This window comes from Peromyscus maniculatus, chromosome 3 (assembly GCF_049852395.1).
Source record: "Peromyscus maniculatus bairdii isolate BWxNUB_F1_BW_parent chromosome 3, HU_Pman_BW_mat_3.1, whole genome shotgun sequence".
NCBI classification, from domain to species: Eukaryota; Metazoa; Chordata; class Mammalia; order Rodentia; family Cricetidae; genus Peromyscus; species Peromyscus maniculatus.
Window position 1 is genome coordinate 18,381,956 of NC_134854.1, and position 14,808 is coordinate 18,396,763.

A 14,808-nucleotide genomic window follows, 5' to 3' on the forward strand; every position below is an offset into this window, starting at 1 on the left:
CATTGTTTTCTGTTTTAATTTCTTTTTTTCTTTTTCTTTTTTTTCCATTTTTAGATAAGGTTTCTCTGTATAGCCCTGGCTGTCCTGGAACTAGTGCTTGTAGACAGGGCTGGCTTTAAATTCACAGAGATCTGTCTGCTTCTGCCTCCAGAGTGCTGGGATTAGAGGTGTGCACCACCACTGCCCATCTTCTGTTTTAATTTTTAATGCAGTGAAGTTTTCCAGTCTATATTTGCACTGCTCAGCTTCTCAGCCATCTTTCCTGGGGGCAAGACTTCCCAGGACCAGAAATCATCAAGTGCTGGCAGCACCTACTTTCCCACCTCTGTGCCTGGTGATTGATTCCTTACCTTCCTGTCGCACTTGGGCGGTTTCAGAGTAGCATCAGTTTTCGTCCTTCATCCTCTTTAGCTGGCCTTAAATGAAGGTCTGAGCTCTATCACATTTTTATTCTTTTATTTGTGGTGGAATTAAGGGCTTGGGGCATTTTCTTGTCTTCTGAAAGTCTAGCAATGCATTATAAAGTGTTTATTAGTCACCATATGTTGCTGGAAAAGTCGAAGGATTTCAGAGTGTCTCGTTGCAATTTTGACAGGAACAAAAGTATTTATATTCCCTTTTCAAGTTTTTCATAACTTTGCTCCTACAGAAAGCTGAAATGCAAACATGTTGTGTGTTGACTTGGGTTTCTTCCTTTCCCTACTTCCGGACTAAGTCCTATGACTTTAAGGACCACCCCAAAACCACTCTTTAGCGCTGTCTTCTCCATCCTGTCACTCTTGCCCAGCACTGAAGACCCAAACCCCTGTTTTCTGTCTTCTCCTTTTCCACAGTGACCACAAGCTCAAGTGCTTGGCACATTATGGGGCACATCTGCTTCTTGCTACTGTAACAAATGACCACAGTTTTAGTGGCTTAAATAACAACAAAAAAAAATGTGTTAATGTATGGTTGCATGGATTGGAAGTCTCGTGGACTAAAACTAGTATGTTTAATGTGTTTAGGGAGAATCCTTTTCTCTTTTCCAACATGGAAAGGTCACTTACATTCCTTGGCAAGGGTCCCATTGTGCCTCTGTCTCTCTCTGTCTGTCTGTCTGTCTACCTCCCTTCTTCTCTCCCTCTCTCCCCCTCCCTCCCCCTTCTGTTTATTAAGACAAGATCATACTCTATAGCCCACCCTTTGTGCTATCCGGCTTCCCTTTCTGAGTGTGGGATGGAAGACATGCATATGAGACTCCATTACTCTGTTTTCCTTTCTTTTCATTTTTCATTTTACTTTGTGGGGTTTTGATTCCAGCCAAGATAGGGACTTACTACATAGCCCAAGGTAGCCTAAAACTCATAGTGATCCTCCTGCCTCAGCCTTCCCAGTGTTGGGATTACAGTTGTGTACTACCACATCTAGCTCCTTCCTCTGTTTTTAAAATCAGCAGCATCAGTGATGTCTCTCCCAAGCTGCCATCTTTCTGGATAGTTGACTAGGAACCAGTAATTGTTTTTTTTAAGGCTTGTAGTCAGATAGTGTCCATTTGAATGATCCAAAGTCATCTTCTTACCACAAGGTCCTTCACCTCGGTCATATCTACTGTCTCTTCTGCCAAATGAAATGACATACATGCCCTCTAAGGACATCTTCCAAGTGTCTTCTGCCAAATGAAATGGCATACAGGCGTTCTAATGATAAAGGAGTGGGCATCTCTGAGTCCATTCTGCTCTGTGCCATACTGCCTCTCTCCTCTACTGTCTGAGCTGTTCAGGAGCGGGGGCATCATACACCATTCCTCCATGGGCCTTTCATTCCTTACAAGCTAGAAGAATTCAGTGAATTTAAAAGCAAATTAAATTCATTTTTATAAAAGTCTTTTTAAAAATGATAATTGAGAGAGGAGTAGAAAAAGATCATGAAAAAGTCAGATGATTTTTAACAGAGAATATAGCAATGTGAAAACAATCCTTCTCAGATCCATTTTGACAGTAAAAAGCCTCCCCCTCCATCATTAGCAACTGAAGGAAAAGCCACAGGGCTTGTTGTCTAGATAGATTTTTTTGGATCAAAGAAAATAAACGATCTGATAATTGATTCTGGAAAAGAGGGTGATGGTTCATCACTTCATTTTCACACACAAACACCACACACTTGATGAGAGCATTTCTCATCAGCTAACATCTTACACCATCATTTCTATCATGCTGGCTATTTAGTGGAAACTTCTGCTTCACTAACCACACAAAACACTCCTCAGGTATGGGAATTCCTGTTTTGGGATATTTGTTCACTGCATGAAAATGTGTTGCTGTAACTGGTGTAATAAATAATAAACAGCCAACAGCTAGGTGGGAGGTATAGGCGGGACTTCTGGGCAGAGAGAGAACTCTGGGAAGAAGAAAGGTGGAGTCGCCAGCCAGACACGGAGGAAGCAGAACGTGCTGAAGGAAAGATTAATATAAATGGGTTAATTTAGGTTATAAGAAGTAGTTAGCAACAAGCCTAAGCTATAGGCTGAGCTTTCATAATTAATAAGAAGTCTTCTTGTCATTATTTGAGAGATGGGTGGCGAGACAGAGAAAAACTTGTTACAAATTCCATGTTAAATTTATGAGATGACAATTAGGGTTCTTGACTTCATTCTTTATCTTGAACACAGAAATAAGTAATATGGGAGAATGAAGGAAAAACATTTGCAACTGTAACAGATTTTTTTTTCATGTCTCTGAAAAACCCAGAGATCCTATAAATAAACAATAATTTTAAAAGAAATCTAGGAATTCAAATACGATGCCCAATAAACATAAGGAAAGACACAGAAAAGAGTCTCAGAAGGAGCTGGACGGCAGGAACTTGGTAAAGAAGCAGAAGGACACAGGTGATCCTGCCGAGGACCCTTGCTGAGAACCACCACCCGGATGCTCTTCAGAGAGAGTCCAGTTGCCCTGGGATGTCAGATGTTTGACTCACTGTGCCCTTTCCCTTACAAATCTTTAATCCAGCATGTTCAGTAACAGCAATGTAAAGATTTTCCCCCTCCTTATGGTATCTTTAAATGAAATGTCACTAAAATAAGATACCCAGAATAGCCCAGAAATGTGTATGACTGTTAAAAATAGAACAGTCCTAACTCTTATTTCACACATAAGTTCCTAGCATTTCATTTTTCAATTTTTAAAAATATTAGACTGATTTGCATTTTAAAAGCACTCATCATTTCTTATCATTTAACATAAATTTGTCATCCTGGGGGAAACGCCTTAAATTAATTCATTTAAAATTACCCTGGGCTCAAAAAATTAGTAATGTTTAAGCGTTGTTTAAATTAGGTTCAGAAATAAGAGCTCTTAGATTAATCAAAAATCCTTCGATCCCATGTCTCTCTAGTGTGCTAAGCTTTAGACAAAACACTGTGAAGAACAGATGGTATCAGGTTTCTGATAGGACACCATGTCCTTCTGAAGCAGCCCACTCCTCACATTCCATTGTTGTAACTGGACCTGCTGCCTCCCTGGATTCGACTGTTGCATACTCCTGTTCTGACCTGTAGCACCAACATTGTGATCTTATTATCTTAAGGCAGGCAAGCTATCCCCTCTTTCATTCTGGCCAAGCCAGACGCTTCTCCTGTCTCCATGGCTCTTCCCCAGTTCTCTTCTGTAATTCTGAGCTTGCTCTCAGTTTCTGAAGATTTTCTGGGTACCTAGAATGGGACGGGAGCAAGTTAGGTTCTTTGATCTAAATATGTTCCTTTGGGCTCCCAAATGGCCACCAGAAAAATTCCCCTCCATTGTATAAACAAACACAGAGATTGCACCATGATAAGAAAGGGTTGGTTTTTTTGTTTTGTTTTGTTTTTTGTTTTTTGTTTTTTCTCTGTTTGCTTGCTTTCCAGTGCTGGGTGTTGAACTCAGGGCTCGCTCATGCCAAGCAATCACAAGCACAGCCCTAGAAGGGAACTCTGAAGGATCAAATGGGAATTGTGGGTTGCAAAGTCTTCTTTTCCTGTTCCCTCTAAAATGGACCAGCGACTTCCATTTTATTTTCATCATCCTTCAAATTTGGCCTTATGTGCCACATTCATAGTTTCCTGACATTCTGTTTTAAATACTAATGTAATTCTCCAGTTATTTCCTCCTTGACATATTGTTAGTTTAGTGCTATGTTAAATTTATCACTTGGCCATTTTCTTCTCTTGCATATTAATGAGGAGCTCCATGGTTTGCCAGTGTCTGCAACTTGTCATTTTTCTCAAGCTGATCCTATTATGAATAAATCACCACTCAGAGTTGCCTTCAGCTATTTAAAAAGCAGAGATAACAAAAGCCAGAACATGTCTGCACAGGGAAACAAAACCAACTCTCCGTTATGTAATTGTTTCATCTCATCTTTATAAGAAATAAATATTTGGCATTAGTATAGGCTTTCTGGTGCTGTTTATTACTGTTTTACTATCATAAAAAACTGAAAAATGCAAAAAATCAATTTAAATGGTATTTCTTCAAATGTTGGGATACTATCCTTGTTTTTCCCATGTTAGAACTTAGGACAAAACCTATTACATTTGCTTTGTGCCCCGATCCCCAGAAATGACAAACAAGAAATCTCTCAGTAGTCCATTCCTATGTGAATGGCACAGTACTTAGGCTAGTGACCTCATCTTGTCCTTGAGAAACATCCCAGATTCTTTATTCCTCATGTCTCGTAACTTATTGCTCCAGAGATCTAGTTTGGCTTAGCTCTTCCTCTCTACCCTGGGTCTACCATTGCTCCTGACTTCAGATTTGGCCTCCCCACTTCCAATCTTAGCATCTACTTGGAATCTGGAGTCACTAAGTGCTGTGCAGGTACAGTGACTTGAATCTAGTCATTTTCCTCCTTAAAGCATTTTGCTGGCTCTCTATTTTCTTCAAAATGTAGGATGAACATTTTAGCATAGTATTTAAAGTTCTTCAAGCACACACTACTGTTTATATGTTCAGTTCATCTCCCTCTGTATCCTTACATGTACTTTTCATTTTTGTTCTGTTTGACTAGTTGCTACCTTTTAAGAGTGTCATGTGGTTCTCCTTTGGTATCTTCCAACTCTTCAGTGTTGTTGGTTGCTTTTGCTCTTCGAGGGGGCCCACCACACAGCTCCCAGATAAAGCACACATGGAGGCTTATTCTTAATTATAAATGTCCTGCTTTAGCTTGGCTTGTTTCTAGCCAACTTTTCTTAACTTTAGATTACCCCATCTATCTTTGGCCTTGGGGCTTTTCTCTTTATTCCTCTATACCTTTTCTTTCCTTCTTACTCCATGTCTGGCTGTGTAGCTATGTAGCTGGGTGGCTGGGTGGCTGGCCCCTGGGTCCTCCTCCTTCTCTAGCTACTCCTTTTTTCTTTCTCCCAGATTTTTTCTTCTATATATTCTCTCTTCCTGCCAACCCGGCCTATCCTTTCTCCTGCCTTGCTATTGGCCGTTCAACTCTTTATTAGACCACCAGGTGTTTTAGACAGGCACAGTCACACAGCTCACAGAGCTAAACAAGTGCAACATAAACAAAGTAACACACCTTAAAACAGTATTCCCCAACACTCCAGTCTCTTCTTTCCTCCTTCAATCTTTCCCTTTTCAGGACATGACCTATCCCCCCTTTCACATCATGGAATCCATCCCTTATCCACAGGTTAAGATCTACCTTATTGTTTTTAAGTGCCTCAGAGTTATTTCTCTTATTTTATCACCTCCTTTCCCTGGGCATCAAAATATATTCCAGTATCTTTCAGTGATTACCAAAACTTTACCAAGTGTCCGTGGCCTTTTGCTAGATCTGCCTGTGCATATTTATAAAGAGAAATGCTAAGGACAAAGAGCTGTGGTTTTGACAGACATGTCGTTTGTCCTGGTGACAATGTACCAATTCAACATTCCTAAACTTAGGAGCGTGCCTGCTCTTCTTCCCATTTAACTTTTGTCCATCTCCTGGGTGAAGATGGAATTTCCTTTAGTTGTAATTATTCCCATTTTTTCATTTCTAATGGTGCAGAATATTTGATATATACAAAAGAATATCCATTATGTGAAAGTAGGTTTATAACAAACTAATGTCATAAAAACTTGTGTATCTGTCACCTAGCTTAAGAAATAGGTCATTATTAGTACTTATCGGAGCCTCCACTGAAGCAACTTGAAAATAAATGACCATTGTATTTGAGATGCTCGATGATGTACACCCCCAGGGTCAGCAAGATGTTATGTAGATCCTGAGGATACGTGCCTAAGGATGCTCCAAGTGGCTCTCCAGAAGGCACTACCAATGGCGCAAGTCAAACTAACTGCAACCTGGGGCAGTGAACTTGGGTTCCCAGCCATGGGCTAGAGAAAGGAAATGCTAGTGCCAAAGGCAGTATCAGGGAGAGGGTGGCTCCTTCCACTGGAGGCTGCAGTCGTCTCCTTCCTGCTAGGAACAATTTCAGAAATACAGCAACAAGTATAAGGAGAAGTTAGGGACTTTTGTATAATAGACATAAGAGGAAAGAATTGTGCCTTGGGATATTTTGGAATTTTCAATTATTAACTCACCTTGGTGACGGGAAAACAGTGCACTCAGAAGGAGACCACACCTTTTAAATTGGAGCTTCTATATTAGAGACAAGAGGAGCAGTTAATTCCTTACGCTGGCCAGCATGTCTGAAGACCTACCGAGGGTTTTACTCGTTCTTTTTGCTAGTGTGGACATTATACTCATTTGAGTCAAAGTCCGTCAGTGTGTGCAAAAAGCAACCTGATATAAACATGTAGTTGAGGAGGTAGGTTCCATATCTCCTAAAATGTTTGCAAGTGACTTACCTGGTTTGCTTGATAAAGAAAACAAAATTTCAACATAGTAGGGTTCTAAAGCTTTTGCCCTTAATCTTGTAGATAATGTTAATATCCTCACTGTCATAGGCTCCAGCAAACACTCCTTGGTAGAAAGACGTAGAAAGTTTTTTACGGTGATGTATTTCTTATCCACCTTTCTCCTGTAGCTGTTCCTTTCAAATTCAAGGTTAGCTCTCTTGCACTCCCAGATATGAACACTGTTCCTCCCTCAAGTCATGTTTGTTTTACGGAAAACTTAAATGAGCATCCACAATAAATGGAGTTTTCATTGTTACATTTCGAGGACAGCCTCTCAAACCGATTTCTGCAGTGGAAGCGGATGGTGTCACTTGATTTCCAGATCTGTCAGTTATAAACCTGGCATGAGTGTGTTAAAAGCCTGAAGTCCCTCTCCAGACCTTTCTGTGCATTTCCTTGAACTTGCACTTCCATAATGGGAGTCTTTGTTCTCTTTCCAATCCGAACAACATTGTATGGTTTTTGAATAGGCCCGTTCTTGGCTCTAGATTCCCACCACTTTAGAAAGAGTATGTGTCCATTTGAAGGATCTCTTTAATTAATCTAGGCTCTTATTTATTAACTGAAGGGAGATATTTTAAATTTATTTGAAATTAGATACTTCTGTACCTTGCAATATGCAGGGCTACTTTACCTGGTATATGATGAAAACTATTTTCTTGGAATCAGCAGAATATATTTCTTAAAATAGCTTTTCAGTATTAACAATCTTTGTAAAAACAGCTAATGACAGGAAGGGTTATAGGTTAATCTGAGGGGAAGAGAGGAGCCAGAGCGATCAGCAGACATCGGGGGCTCCAGCTGCCACCAAACACTTGACTAAACAATGTCCTCTGCTTTGGGTTGGTAACTCCTCAAGATGAAAACAAATCTTAAAGCACATGACCCACGAGGCAAGGCGCTGAAGCAGTCTCTCTGCTATAGGGATGGTGACAGCAAGAGGAGGCGAAGGAGTTTCTAGTGCTGTGAAAAGAGTCTATACTTGAAAAACAGGATGATCTCCCAGACCTAAGACACTAGTGAGCCTCACACACAATGAGTACAAACCAAAGCATGTAATCAAAACCCCTGGCCACACAGGAAAGTCTAGAAAAGGACTAAAGGAAACATTCATAACACATGCAGAGGACAACAACATGGTTAACGACTGACTTCTCATCAAAGACCTGAAGGCCAAAAACCAATATCTCATTTTCAAAATGCTAAACAGAAAACACCTGGACTGCAGATGTATGTAGTTCAGCTGGTAGAGTGTTTAGGTCTGACCTCCCACACCGGATGAGTTGAACATGGTGGCACCTGCCTGGATCCTCCAGCCCTTGGTAGTGAAAGCTACAGGATCAGAAGTTCAAGGTCATGTGTCTCTACACGGTGAGTTTGATGCCTGGGCTGCTGAGGTGACTTGATGGGCAAAGTGACTTGTGCTAAACTTGACGTCTTGAGTTCAGTCCCACAGATCCACACCATGAAAGAGGAGAACCAGCTCCTGAGAGTTGTTCCTGACTCCACACACATGCGCCATGATGTGTTCACACACACATATGTAAATAAATGGAATTGGAAAAGAGAAAAGAAAAGGAAAATTGTTGTCAATATAGAATGCTGTGCCCAGTGAAACTGCCATTTAAAATGAAGATTAAATAGGACACAGAAAGTTGAAACCTAGAAATAATTCCTTTTCGTTATCTATGCATTATAAGAAGTAGCAAAGGAAATTCTCTACCTAATGGAAAAATCATGTGGATGGTGTTTGAATTATAAGGAAAAATAACAGACATTAGAAATGATTTAGGGTCATGAACAGGTTTCCAGTACTTTACACCTTTTGTTTTTATTTTCAGTTTTTATCCAAGGAAGTTTTACTTTTTTTTAAATAGAAAAATGTCCTATGAGTTTTAATATGGAGTATTTTTTATTCTCTAAATTATTATATTGAAGAACATATATATGTATTCTATTGCTATTCTTAATGCATTTAAAAATACATGATGGCTTAAAAATTCTTTCTCTGTAATTTTGGAATTTTTCCTATACAGTTATAATATATATGACAAATAGTACAAAGAATGGTAAAGATGGATGGGGGGGTAATGAAATTATATTGTTGCGAATTTTATATGTGTGTATGTATATTTAAAGATCTATTGTACTACTTTTAAATTATGTGCACATGTGTGTCTGTTTGGGGATATATGTACATAAGTGTAGGTGCCCATGGAGTCTAGAAGAGATTGTCAGAGCCAGTGTGGCTGGAGGTTCAGGCAGGTGTAAGCTGTCTGACATGGGTGCTGGGAACTGAACTTACCTGTAGGTGCTGTTAACCACAGAGCCACCCCTCCAGCCCAATATTTATATATTTTATCCAAAGTAGCTTAATATTGAGTATAGGAGGTTGATATAGTCAGAAAATTACCTACTAAAATATGCAAGTATAGAACAAAATTCAGTAGAGGATATCTATGGAATACTAAAAAGTATTTGAATAACACAAAAACAAGGCAAGAAAAAAAATACAACAAAACCTCAATGAGTTAGATAATGAGAAAAAACACAAAGCAACAGTCATATATCCAAACACATAAATAAGTGTACTAAGTATAAATAATATAATTGCAAGGCAGAAAAATCTCAGACTAGATCTCAAAAGAAGCAAGACTTGCTAGATGGAGGAAATTATTTGAAATGCAGAGAAAGAAATAGATTAAGAATACAAAAGACAAGGAGTTACACTATGCAAACAGCATGCATTACAGAGGAAATGGCTATAGCTGTGTATATTGTAATAATCTATATCCCGTTTTGTCAAAATTCATAAGACTATGTACTTCATAAAGTGCATTTAGTTGCATGTAAATATACTCAGTGCTTTGCTATCAAAATAACATTGATGACGTATCACCTACAAAAGAGGAGAGGAAACTGGAAGATCATTCAAAAAACAGAAATGGAGATTGCAAATATGAAGAAAGAAAATCAAGCATGGAACACAAGAGGGAGAAATTTGGCATGACATCAGCTGAAGTTTTAAAGAAGGACTAAAGCCATAAAACAATGGTGATTTTTTAAGCCAGTAAGCATGGTATGGTGGAATATGTGTATAGTCGTTTGGTATCCACTACCCACTGAGAAGCTATTTATTTATCTCACACATGTGCAACTACATATGAGTGCCTGTGAACACACACACACACACACACACACACACACACACACACACACATACACACACACACACACACACACACACACACACACACACACACACAGTATTCATTGGACTGAACAGTGTAACAGTTCTGAAGATCTTGACAAGAAACACTCTCAAAGGACTGTCAAGGCCTCTACAGGACCGAGGAGCCTGAAGGACTGAAGAGACAACAAGTACAGGGTGTTTCTTCCCAAAATTTAGCTGAAAATTAAGAAGGAAGGACCTAGTAGCTTAAAGAGGATGAGTTAGCTAATGCCACGTAACAACCCCAAAACTCAGGACTGGAAAGCTAAGATACTAAGATACTGAGATACCAAGAGTGAGCTGGATGGTTTATGACTCTGAGCCTTGCTGAACTCACTCACGCATCTGGGGACTGGCTAAGGGCCAAGCATCTACAAGGACCCCACTCACAATTTTGAAAATTGATTTTCCATGCATTGGGTTGAACGGGCCAAGTCTCTCTCGTCATGCCTCACCCTAATTCATGTGACAATTTTAGGCTCTACAGCAGAGCAGAAGTCTGTGAGATCTCTGATTTCTTTATGATTGATTCTGTCTCAAATATAGAAAAGAAATGGGCGGGCAGCATGTAAAAAAGACCACCTGAGGTTACTGTCTGGCTTCTACACACACTGCACACACTTACGCACCTACACACACAGGGAAAAAAACAAAGAGGAGATTATGATGTGTGTATACTGTGGAAGCCAAGGAGAGAAGCCTCAGAAGAAACAAAGCCTGCAGAAAGACTGACTTTCCACATAGGCTCTAGAATTGCAAGAAAACATACTTCTGTTGTTTCTGCAAACTGGTTTGCATAGAACATGCTCCACGGCAGACATAGGAACTAGTGCACCTGCCTTCCATGCTTATCCCGCTTTCTGTCTGGTCCACATCCCACGAGTCACTGCTTTCTCTGCCTCCTCACTCTTTGAGTTCAGTTCATCGGCCTGGCAAAATTTGAACCTTAGTGAATGCCGCAGTCGATCTTGTGTAAGTCTGCTTCTAAACAATGGAACGTGTCAGGGAAATATTTTATTTTATTTTATTTTTATTTTTTTATTTTTTTTTTATTTTTTTTTATTTTTTGTTTTTTTGTTTTTCGAGACAGGGTTTCTCTGTGTAGCTTTGCGCCTTTCCTGGGACTCACTTGGTAGCCCAGGCTGGCCTCGAACTCACAGAGATCCGCCTGGCTCTGCCTCCCGAGTGCTGGGATTAAAGGCGTGCGCCACCACCGCCCGGCAAGGGAAATATTTTAAAAGCATGCAATCTGAAGAAATATTAGAGTCTTGCCCCATATCTCAGCCAGGACTTGTACTTTCTTCACTAGGTCTCTAGACCTCCAAGCACCACACAGCCCCCTCACTCTTGATAAATCCATTTCCCCCTCCTTACAGAAAAAGAGCCCTCCAGCAACAACTTAGCCTACTTCCTGCACAAGTCAGTACGTGCTCTGCTCTCCACTCCCTTCCTCCCCCCACAATGGAAGCTGGCTCACCATTCACCTTCCGATGAGTAGCTTACATTCTCCAGTCACCTTAGGAACTTCCTTCCTTCAGGGATCTCGTCTATTCTGTCTATCCTCATCTTCAGCCTTCCCTACACAAAACTCCCTTCTCAGTCACTTAAATACGAGTAAGCCTAATGTAGTCTTTCTGTCAGCCTAGAGGCTGCAAATGCATCTCCTGATATTTTAATTACTGGCTATAGCCCCACCAGCCCAAGGCTGCAGCCTGGGGGACCTTCTGTTCCTCCAGCCCTGGTTCTCCTGTGGCTGCAATATGTTGGTTTAAACTAAGTCTCTATCATTTTATTTACCAACAAAGACTCGGAAGTCAGATGTGAGGGTGAAAACCTGCTGGATAAGAGAAGCCAAGAAGCAAACAACAGGCATAGCTTTTTGGTCAGAGACACAGCAAGAGATCCATCTCTTCCTTGACCGAAAAAAAAACAAAACAAAAACAAAAATCCATACCAAACTATAGTCCCACCCTTTTCTCCTTTACGTCTTCTCTATCCAAATTCCTGGCTTCGCTATAGCTAATTCCAGTCATCTAGTTGCTGACTCTGCCCCCTGATTCAAGGTTTAAATTTTTTGGCAGTCTCCGGAGTGCATTTAAAATATCCCATAACAGTCTATCCCATTAAGAACAAAATAAATGGTCACAGTGATAAACTGCTACCCAAGTTGATACAGTACCCACAGATCAGTGAATTTATCAACTCTCATGAGGGAAGCTTCTTTTTGCAGCGGTTAGCAATCAGTAGAGATACCCACAGCTAGCTAATGTGTGGGCAAATAGGGACTGTACAGAGTTCAGCTCTGAACGGGACATCTATATCACACTCCTTCCCCCCAGGACTCAAGGATCTTAGATGAAAGGGTGGCAGAAAAAACATAAAAATCAGGAGCAGTGGACATCTGTCATGAAGCACTATGTGGCTATGACTGCGCACACAAGACATGTAAAACAATAAGCCAACCAAATTCCCAGCATGGATGTGGAAAGGGCATACGAAGTCCCACCCCATCTGAGATGTTATTGGCAATTGATGGCTGCTGTGGGAGGAAGAGTCAGTCTTCTTCAGGGACGTGGGCCCCAAGAGGTTACCCGTGCCTAACAGACGGTCCTACCCTCACGTGCACATGCGGGCAGCACTGAGTGTTTTCAGTGAGTTTTGAAAGAAAAATCACATGAAGTTGGGAGGGAACGTGATGGCGGTGGATAGGGGAAGACGGATGAGGGAGAGAATGAGGGGCGGAGTTGATCAAAACACATTATATGAATGTATGAAGTTCTCAAACAATAAAAAGCCAACTTTTGTTTCATGATTGCAAAACATGACTCTCATTTGTTGTACCTGCTGGTATACATGGTCAAAATTATAGTTCCTATTCCTACATCAATCCAATTCCTACATCAATCCTAATACAGTGAACCCTGGCTGCCTGTAGGACAGAATGCTATACCAATTCCTGACAAACAAGGCCTTGGGAGATCTCACAGACTTCTGCTCTGCTGTAGATGCCTAGCATTGCCGTATGAATTAGTGTGAGGGATGTTGACAGGAACTTGGCTCGTTCAACTCAATCCATGGAAAATCGATTTTCAAAATTGTGAGTAGGGTCCTTGTAGATGCTTGGCCCTCAGCCAGACCCCAGATGCGTGAGTGAGTTCAGCAAGGCTCAGAGTCACAAACCATCCAGCTCCTTCTCGGCGTCTTAGTAATCCTATGTGTTAGCTTTACAGTCTTGAGTTTTGAGGTTGTTGCGTGGCAATAGTTAACTGAAGCATCCCTTGCTCCCTTTAAGTTACTAGAATCTTTTCCTCGATTCTCAGCTAAATTTTGAAACCCTGTCTTGAAAATTGGCCTGGAATTTGTCAAGTAGGCTAGGCTGGCAGGCAAGCTGGGGTCCTTGCTTCTCTATTTCCCTACCAACACCTGCCTTTAAAAGAGTGGGTTCTTGGGATCAAGTTCAGGTCCTCATTCTTCCAAGGCAAGCACTTCACTCCTAGGCTCTCTCTTAATGGACATCAGTCATATTGACTTGGTCTCGACCACATACGCCCTCACCTTACTTCACCTTTAGTAAGTCTCTTTTCTAAACACCTACATTCTGAGGTACTGGGGTTCTACACTTTAACATAAGAAATTTAGAGAGACAATCATTCCAAAATTGGTGATATCTGGGAAACAAAAGGATTCAGTAACTTGCATCTTCTATTAAGCCAAAGAGCCAGTGTCATGGAAACGGATAAAGGAAAATTGCAAGTATGATGCTTGTAGTTAACGGTCTGCTACCTAAACATATTACTTCAGAGGCATGACTGCTTCTCTAATTATGGTAAAAATCCAAACAGGGCCATGAGAAAGTGTAGCTGCAGAGGAAAAGAAGACAACAGCTCCCGAGGCCGCCATTCTGGAGGGATTTCATTGCATTCTGTGAGTTACTCGGCCAAGGCAGGGCTGATGACGGACATGGATCATGCTCTCTATACCACCACAAGAGGATCTGAGCCTTGAAGGCTTTTGATGAATGTGAGGCTGCAGAGATGGGTCTTTCTTACACAGGATTTGGGGAAGGGCAAATGTAAAGTTGACGGGGTGACTGCCTCCTCCTGAATAATCAGCTTCAGGTTGTTGTGCCGTAGGGCTTGGGGAAGGCTCTAAGCTCAGATGTCCTATCAGACCCTGAGTGTAGACGAATTCCAAAACAGTCTTATTAAATAAAAAACACAGAGCCAGATATAGGGGTGAAAGCCTGAGAGAGATCAAGGAAATAGGGAAAGCCGCCAACTACCCTTAGCCATAGTTTCCCAGGTTAGAGAACTCTTCTGGTCTAACCTGTGCCTTTGTTGCCTTCCTGTTCTGCCTACTCCTGGGCTCTAAGCCCAGCCACATGACTTCCTCATCACTGCCTGTCCATACAAACCTCCAGGTCTCTCTGGTTGGTACTGGGATTAAAGGCATGTGTCACTACGCTTGGCTGTGTCCTTGAACACACAGAGACTCTGCCTGCCATGTGATCAGATTAAGGGCATGTGCCACCACCGCCTGACTTCTATTTATGGCTGGCTATGATCTGTGATCTCCAGGCAAACTTTATTAACATACAAATAAAATATCACATTTCAGCACAAATAAAATGTCACCACACCTGGGGTTTGGAACGTCTTCCAGGACTAGGAAGCTTGTGAGATGGGGCAGTTCGGGGAGAGGCAG